This window comes from Gossypium arboreum, chromosome 8, assembly GCF_025698485.1.
Source record: "Gossypium arboreum isolate Shixiya-1 chromosome 8, ASM2569848v2, whole genome shotgun sequence".
Lineage (NCBI taxonomy): Eukaryota > Viridiplantae > Streptophyta > Magnoliopsida > Malvales > Malvaceae > Gossypium > Gossypium arboreum.
The window spans coordinates 55735205-55742257 of NC_069077.1; the positions used below are offsets into that span (position 1 = coordinate 55735205).

The 7053-nt window shown below is 35.7% G+C and overlaps 1 long non-coding RNA gene across 1 annotated transcript; it reads left to right on the forward strand.

Moving 5' to 3' along the window:
• The first annotated feature begins 1436 nt into the window (after positions 1–1436).
• Positions 1437–4161, forward strand: LOC128296405 (uncharacterized). Its single transcript, XR_008287024.1, has 2 exons — positions 1437–1541; positions 3962–4161. It is a non-coding gene; the product is annotated as an uncharacterized LOC128296405 (long non-coding RNA).
• Positions 4162–7053: the final 2892 nt, after the last annotated feature.

Sequence of the window (7053 nt, forward strand, 5' to 3'; positions counted from 1 at the left end):
CAATCTCTAGTTCAAACTCTGAAATTCCCGGTTTTGACATGATCATAAGTAAAATAAATAAAACTAGTATTATTTCCAATCCCCGACAGCGACACCAAAATTTGATGGGCATCGAAACCATAAAATATAATTTCTTATGCTCTAACTTAGTTAAATAGTAGTATAGAGTAGTAGGGTCGATCCCACAGGGACTAGGACTCCTAATTTTTCTGTTTACATAACCAAATTCCTAAGTTTAGGTAGCTGTCAAGACCATGACTTGTACATTGCAGAGCTGGAAAAAAAAATAAAAGAGGGATTTTAGTTGATAAAAATAAATAAATAAAAATAAAAACATAAAATAAAACAATAACAGAATTATGATTGCAAAATAAAATTAAGGAAATTAAATAAAATCGATGAATCAAATTATTAATGCCTACCCTTAGCCTCGGTACACTTCGAAATCAAAATGATCCTTAAAAGTAGATTTTCCTTTCCAAATGATAAGTTGGTTATAGCGTTCAAGGACACCACAACCGCCAATTTTTCCTTGTGTAGTTGGTTCCAGTATAACTTGCGAACCAACCCTTACCAATTATCTAACCATGTAACACGCTCTACAATTTAAGATCTCAGCAACCTTGCAATCTAGAAAAGCCAAACTCGAATTAATGGCCTGAACCGCGTGGGTCGTTTAAATCTGATCACTATCTCCCTTAATGAAGGTTCAACTAGCCCTTATCCACATGGACACTCCAATTTGTTCACGGGAACTCGAACTCGGCAGACGACCGACTTGTTTTCCAACTATACGCCAAACAACTCCAGCCCAACGTGTAACACCCCGAATTTGGGCCTAGAAGTAGTGGGCCTTGAGTGCGGGTCCGTAAGGAGATTGTATATAGGTATTTAATTGTGCAATGAAATGACACAATTAAATGTTTACTTTAGTGGTTAATGGCTTTGAGAAGTGTTGGGGAAATCTTGGGTTCAAACTTGGGCTTTAGCAAAAATTTTGGTATTAAGAGAAAAAAAAAACGGATGCTTGGATGAGGGCTTTTAAATTATTGTGTTAAATAAATGACACAAGGAAGCTTGTAGTCTAGTGGTTGTGGCGTCATTAAGGTTGTATGGGAGCACTGGTTCAAGCCTTGGCTCTTGCAATTTATTTTGGTTTTTAGGAACCTGGACTTTGGCCTTTAGACGTTATAATTAATTGGGGATAAAATATGATATAAAAAGCCTTGTGGCTTAGTGGCAAGTAGCGTGTGGAGCAACTGAGGAAAGGCATGGGTTCGAATCCCATGGCAAGCAAGGAGCATTTATTTTGCTAACAGGGGGCGGCAAGAGTTGGTGTTGAATTTAAACTCTGATGTTGGAGGGATCCCACATCGGGAAGCTAACATAAGAGTGGTTGCGGTCGGCTTTAAATAGAGAGAACCATGAGGAGAGTAAAGGTACCTTTCTTGGCTGATCCCTTTCGCTGTATGGCGTGCTCGTTTGGGTTGGGCGTCGACTAAGAGTGCTCAGAGCGTGGATTAACTCCAGTCTCCTATCAGGTGTGTATTTCTCACTACTCTAGCTATAGGATGGCTATTTCGGGCCGCGATGGGCCGAAAGGCGCCATGTGGGCCCAATGGGCCTACGGACCCAATTGGATAAGTTGTTTGATTGTGTAGTAAATATTGGACTAGGCTAGGTAAATCTCATATTTGTGGCTAGATTTGGGCTAAAAGGGTCACACGAGCATGTGGGCCTATTTGGGTCGAGAATAGGCTTTAGGCCCATTCGTATTGTTATCCCTGTTTAGAATACTTTAGTTTACCAAATTACTGAAATGCCCTCGATTTGTAGAATTACCATTTTACCCTCGATTTATAGAATTACCGTTTTACCCTCAATTTATAAAATTATCGTTTTACCCTCGATTTACAGAATTACTGTTTTACCCTCGATTTACAGAATTACCGTTTTACCCTTGATTTATAGAATGACCGTTTTACCCTCGATTTATAGAATTACCGTTTTACCCTCGATTTACAGAATTACCATTTTACCCTTGATTTGTAGAATTACTGTTTTACCCTCGATTTACAAAATTACTAAAATACCCTTGGTTTACAAAATTACCAAAATACCCTCGATCAGTAAAATTACCAAATACCCTAGTCTGTAAAATTGCTAAAATACCCCTGGTTTGTAAAATTACCAAAATACCCCTAGTTTGTAAAGTTACCAAAATACCACTGGTTTGTGAAATTACCGAAATAACCTCAATTTGTAAAATTACCAAAATACCCCTGATTTACAAAATTACAGAAATACCCTTGACTTTCTAAAAATTATAGAAATACCATTAGTTTACAAAATTACTGAAATACCCTTGGTTTGTAGATTTACCAAAACACCCTTGTAGGATGAAATGACTACAATACCCCTAATAGGTAAAAAGACCGTAAAGCCCCTGTAGGGTAAAGTGACCGTAATACCCTTGTATGGTAAAATGACGAATATGCCCTTATTTTCCGTATGACTGATGTGCTTAGGATTTACATATATTGATATTAGATTAGTTAAGTTTGAGTGGCAGGTGGTGGTTATCGTAGGTGATTGATTATGGAAACGTTTCAACTTCAACCCATAACAGGTGTGTACTAACCCTCGTAATAGCTTAGATTAATATTTGCTGAGAAGCTGAAATGCTAAAATATCGGTATTTCGGGAACTTGTAATGTTGCGTTTGGGTATAGATGCGATAAATACGATATGATCGGTGTTTGGATCGGTGGAACAGGCAAGAACTCAATTTTGTGCACGATGGTAAGTTGGGCCTCAATGGGCTAAAATCGGGCCTAATGGGCCTCGTGCCCATTTGGGTAAAACTGATAGAAAATGGAATCTTGAAAAGTTGCATGTTAACACAGTTAGTACTGCTATAAAATTTGGATTATGTGGGCTTAATGGGCTAAATCGGCATTCGTAGGGCCCATTAGAGGTTTTGGGCCCAAAAGCCCGAGTTTGATAAAGTGGGTTAAAGATCATTGTTTAAACACTCGAAAATATTGATAATTGTTGATGAACATGGAAAACCCTGATATTTGGTAAAATTACGAAATTACCCTTATAATGTGAAAATAACTATTTTGCCCCTAGGTAAAAATGACCATTATACTCCTAGGGTTTAATTATAAATTTGATACGTGGGGTATGATATACATGATTGATATGATATGCACATGATATGTATGACATGCACATGATATGTATGACATGCACATGATATGTATGAAATGCACATGATGAATTCATAAATGCATTGGGTTGGGTTTTTATATGGATGGAGGAAGTGCAAAAGGGCTTATGCCCTAGTTTATTAAAAAGGGCTTATGCCCCAATTTACCGAAAAGGGCTTATGCCCCAGTTTATTGAAAAGGGCTTATGCCCCAGTTTACCGAAAAGGGCTTATGCCCCAGTTTATTAAAAAGGGCTTTGCCCCAGTTTACCGAAAAGGGCTTTGCCCCAGTTATTAAAGAGGTTAGGCCTCCAGATATATGATAAAACAGCTATGCTGCCAGTGGTGTGTTGGTTGGGTGGGTTGAGTTATTCCCCACATGGTGTGTTGGTTGGTACGGGTGGAGAGTAGCGGATGGTGGGTTGAGTAGTCTCCCCAAATGGGCTTGTATACATTCATTGGTATTTCATGTGATATTGAAATGGGCTTGCATACATTCATTGATATTTCATGTATTATTGAAATGGGCCTATAGGCCATACCGTTTACAATAAAGGCTTTGGCCCAGTGATATGATTTATGAAAAGGCTTCGGCCCAGTGATTTGATTTATGAAAAGGCTTCGGCCCAGTATATGTCGAGACTGAATAGGGCTTTGGCCCAGATTGTACTGATACTGTGTTTTCACTGTTTGTTTATTATTGGGATTACACACTGAGTTTTCGTAAACTCAACCCGTTTCTAACAGTGCAGATAATCCCTAAGCTTAGATGGTTTGGAGCTGTGAGGGACTCGGAGATGGCCACACTACTGTTTCTGTTTCTTTTAATTGCAATAAGTAGCCGATTTATTTCTTTATAAGTTTTATCTTATTAATATTATTGTTTGGTTTTGGGTTGTAATAAGGCCATTTTAATTATTTTTCTGGGATTATTTTATTTTTAATAACTTTAATCTGTTTGTTAATAAATGGGGTATACTTAGGACGTGTTTTCAAAATGATAATTTTTTTCAAAATAACACCACGCCATCCGATTTATCAAAGATTTCAACTTAAATAAATTACAACTCGATTTAACCAAGTGTGGCAATGGTTGTGGGCATGTCTAGGATTGGATCCATTAGAAGAGCTTGGTACTTAAGCAGCCTTCATGGCTTACCTCTTCTATTACGGATTCCTTCCTGGTGCCCAGCTCCCATTCACTTTGTTAGCTTAACAAAAGTCGATTTTTAAAGCACTAAAACGAAACATGGATTTTCAACTTCAATGTGGCACATCAGATTCGGCCATAACGTCTGGGCTGGGTTTGGGGTGTTACACAACGAGCACCTTTTGAATTGAAATTGAATTAAATCTAAAGGATGATTGTGACTATCCCATATACTAGAGAGATAACAAATATTTTGTTTGAAATGTTTTAGTGTGGGTTCATATCTCACAATTCTCAATAGGAATGAAACTGGACTAAGGCTAAATAAGGTTTTTAGTTGAGCATGAAATTAATCATACTCAATGGATTATTAAAATGGATTTAATTATAATGGTGATAGGTGGAGGAAGGAAGGGACTTAAACGGCAATTGAACCAAAAATAAGAAAAAGAAATAAAATGGCAATAGGCTTTTGCCAATGTTACAGATGTGTGAAAAGGAAAGGGAAAATTGTATTGAATTCAATTCAAGTGTCTCTTGCCAACCCACTAACACAAGTATTTATACACTTTTCAAGTGTTATATTTAGCATGAATCAGCCAACTAAAATTAGCACGATTCCTCTAATATTATGCCTACTAAAATCATATTTTTCCTATTTATAGAATTTGACAATTTCAGAAATCTGATTTAATTAGCCACTAATTTTGTAAATTTTTTAATTTAAGCCCTTTTCTTTCTTCTTATTCCGATTTAGTCCATTTTGCTTTCTTTTGAATTTTGGCACTCCAATTTAATCCATGAAAGATTTAAGCAAGAAATCATAAGTTTGGTAGTATTCTATTAAAAGTTAGCCAAAAATAGATACATTAAATGTGACACCCCTAATTTGACCCTAGTCAAAAAGTGGTTTCGGGACCACAAAATCGAGTCATAAAAATAATTAACTGTCATAGTTGATGCTTATTATATGTATATATGCATGTGTAAAAATTTCATGTTTGAATTTTGTTAATTGTAAGTGAATTTTATTAAATAGGACTTATGTGAGAAAATTTAGAAATGTGCTAGGCAAATGTAAAGTGGCCTATTAATGCATGTTATGAAAATGATGGGTTTGCATGTCAAATTACCCAAAATTAGAGCTAGTGGCCGGCCATGCTATGGGGTGAAAGATGTTGGAAACATGTTGTGTTAGTGTGTTATGTTAGAAAGAATAAAATAAGAGGTTAGTAATAAAGTAATGAAAAGAGAGGGGTGATGAAAACAAAGTTGTCTCATCGATGCCCCCCTCCATTGCCGTGAATTGAAGGAAGAAAACAAAAGAAAAGATAAAAAAATGTTCATCTTCTTCTCCTACCTCTCTCAAGTCGAAACTAACCAAGAAATGGAAGAAAGCACACCTAAGGCATTCGGCCATCTTGTGTGGGGAATTAAGGTATGATATCATGTGATTCTTTTGGAAATTTTGTGAAGTTGAGTTTGTTTTGGTGCTCATAACATGACCCATGTGTTAATTTTTGAGTTTGTGTTGCAAGAAACATTTGGTTATGTCCTTATATGTCAAATTGATGATAAATTTTTGATATTTGGTGAATGAATATGGGTTTCGGTCATGGTAGATAACAAAGAATGTGGTTGTTGTTCTTGTTAATTTGGATGAATTTTTGGCGGATAGGTGCTTGAATCAAACAAATGATCATGTGTGTACACTAGGTGCTAGTTGAGAAGAATCGGTCACTATATTGGAGGCCATTGCGAATATGAGTTTAGTTATTGAGAGTGATGAATGTGTTTTGAGTTGATGGAATAAAAGAATGCTTAAAGATGTGTCACAACAAATTATATGTTAAGCTAAGGTCATTAAATTATCAATCTTTCTTCCTAGTCGAATATGTGTTTATAAAGTTGAGTTGTTAAATAGATTTTGAAGTTAGCCCATGTATTTATTTTTGAATTTAAGAAGAATGATACATTCGACTATGCTTTGATGTGCTTGAATTGTTGTTAAGTGAATAAATATTTGTTTGATGATATATATATATATATGTATTCGGCAATGGGATAAAATGTGTATTAAGTTTCATGGTCATTATGCTTGTGATGTTGGGTTAATATTCGGCATTGAGTAATGTGGGGTAAGGTGATTAATCGGCTATGAAATTAGCTAAATTGAATAGGTATGTTTAATGATATGCTTAGTATAATGTATGATCTTATAACTCGGTTTGGTATTGAGATAAAGGTTAGATGTATGATTGGATTTTGGTATGTGTTAAATTGGTTAATCAAAGATTAAATGATATGTGATTGCCAAATGTGATTGTTAAGTGAATAATATTAGTTAAGTACTTAAGCAATCTATTGTTTTACTTAAGCTTAAGAGCAAAGAGGATCAAAGTCGATAGGGAAAGAGAAAGTAAACGAATAGCGGGGACATCTAATCGTCGACCACTTCCGAGGTAAGTTTTAAGTGATTAAACGTTGAGTAAATTCAATCATAATAGGACATAATGAGTTGATTTAATAAGATATGATGTGGCCATGATATGTCTTAAACTCAAATGGTAAGTTCATAAGTGTTTGGACTTGGAAATTTAAGAGCAAATTGTAATAATTTGCCTTGGACAGCAAGAGTAACGTGATTTTAGAAAATCACTATAAATTGTTGGTGTGGAATTATAGGCTG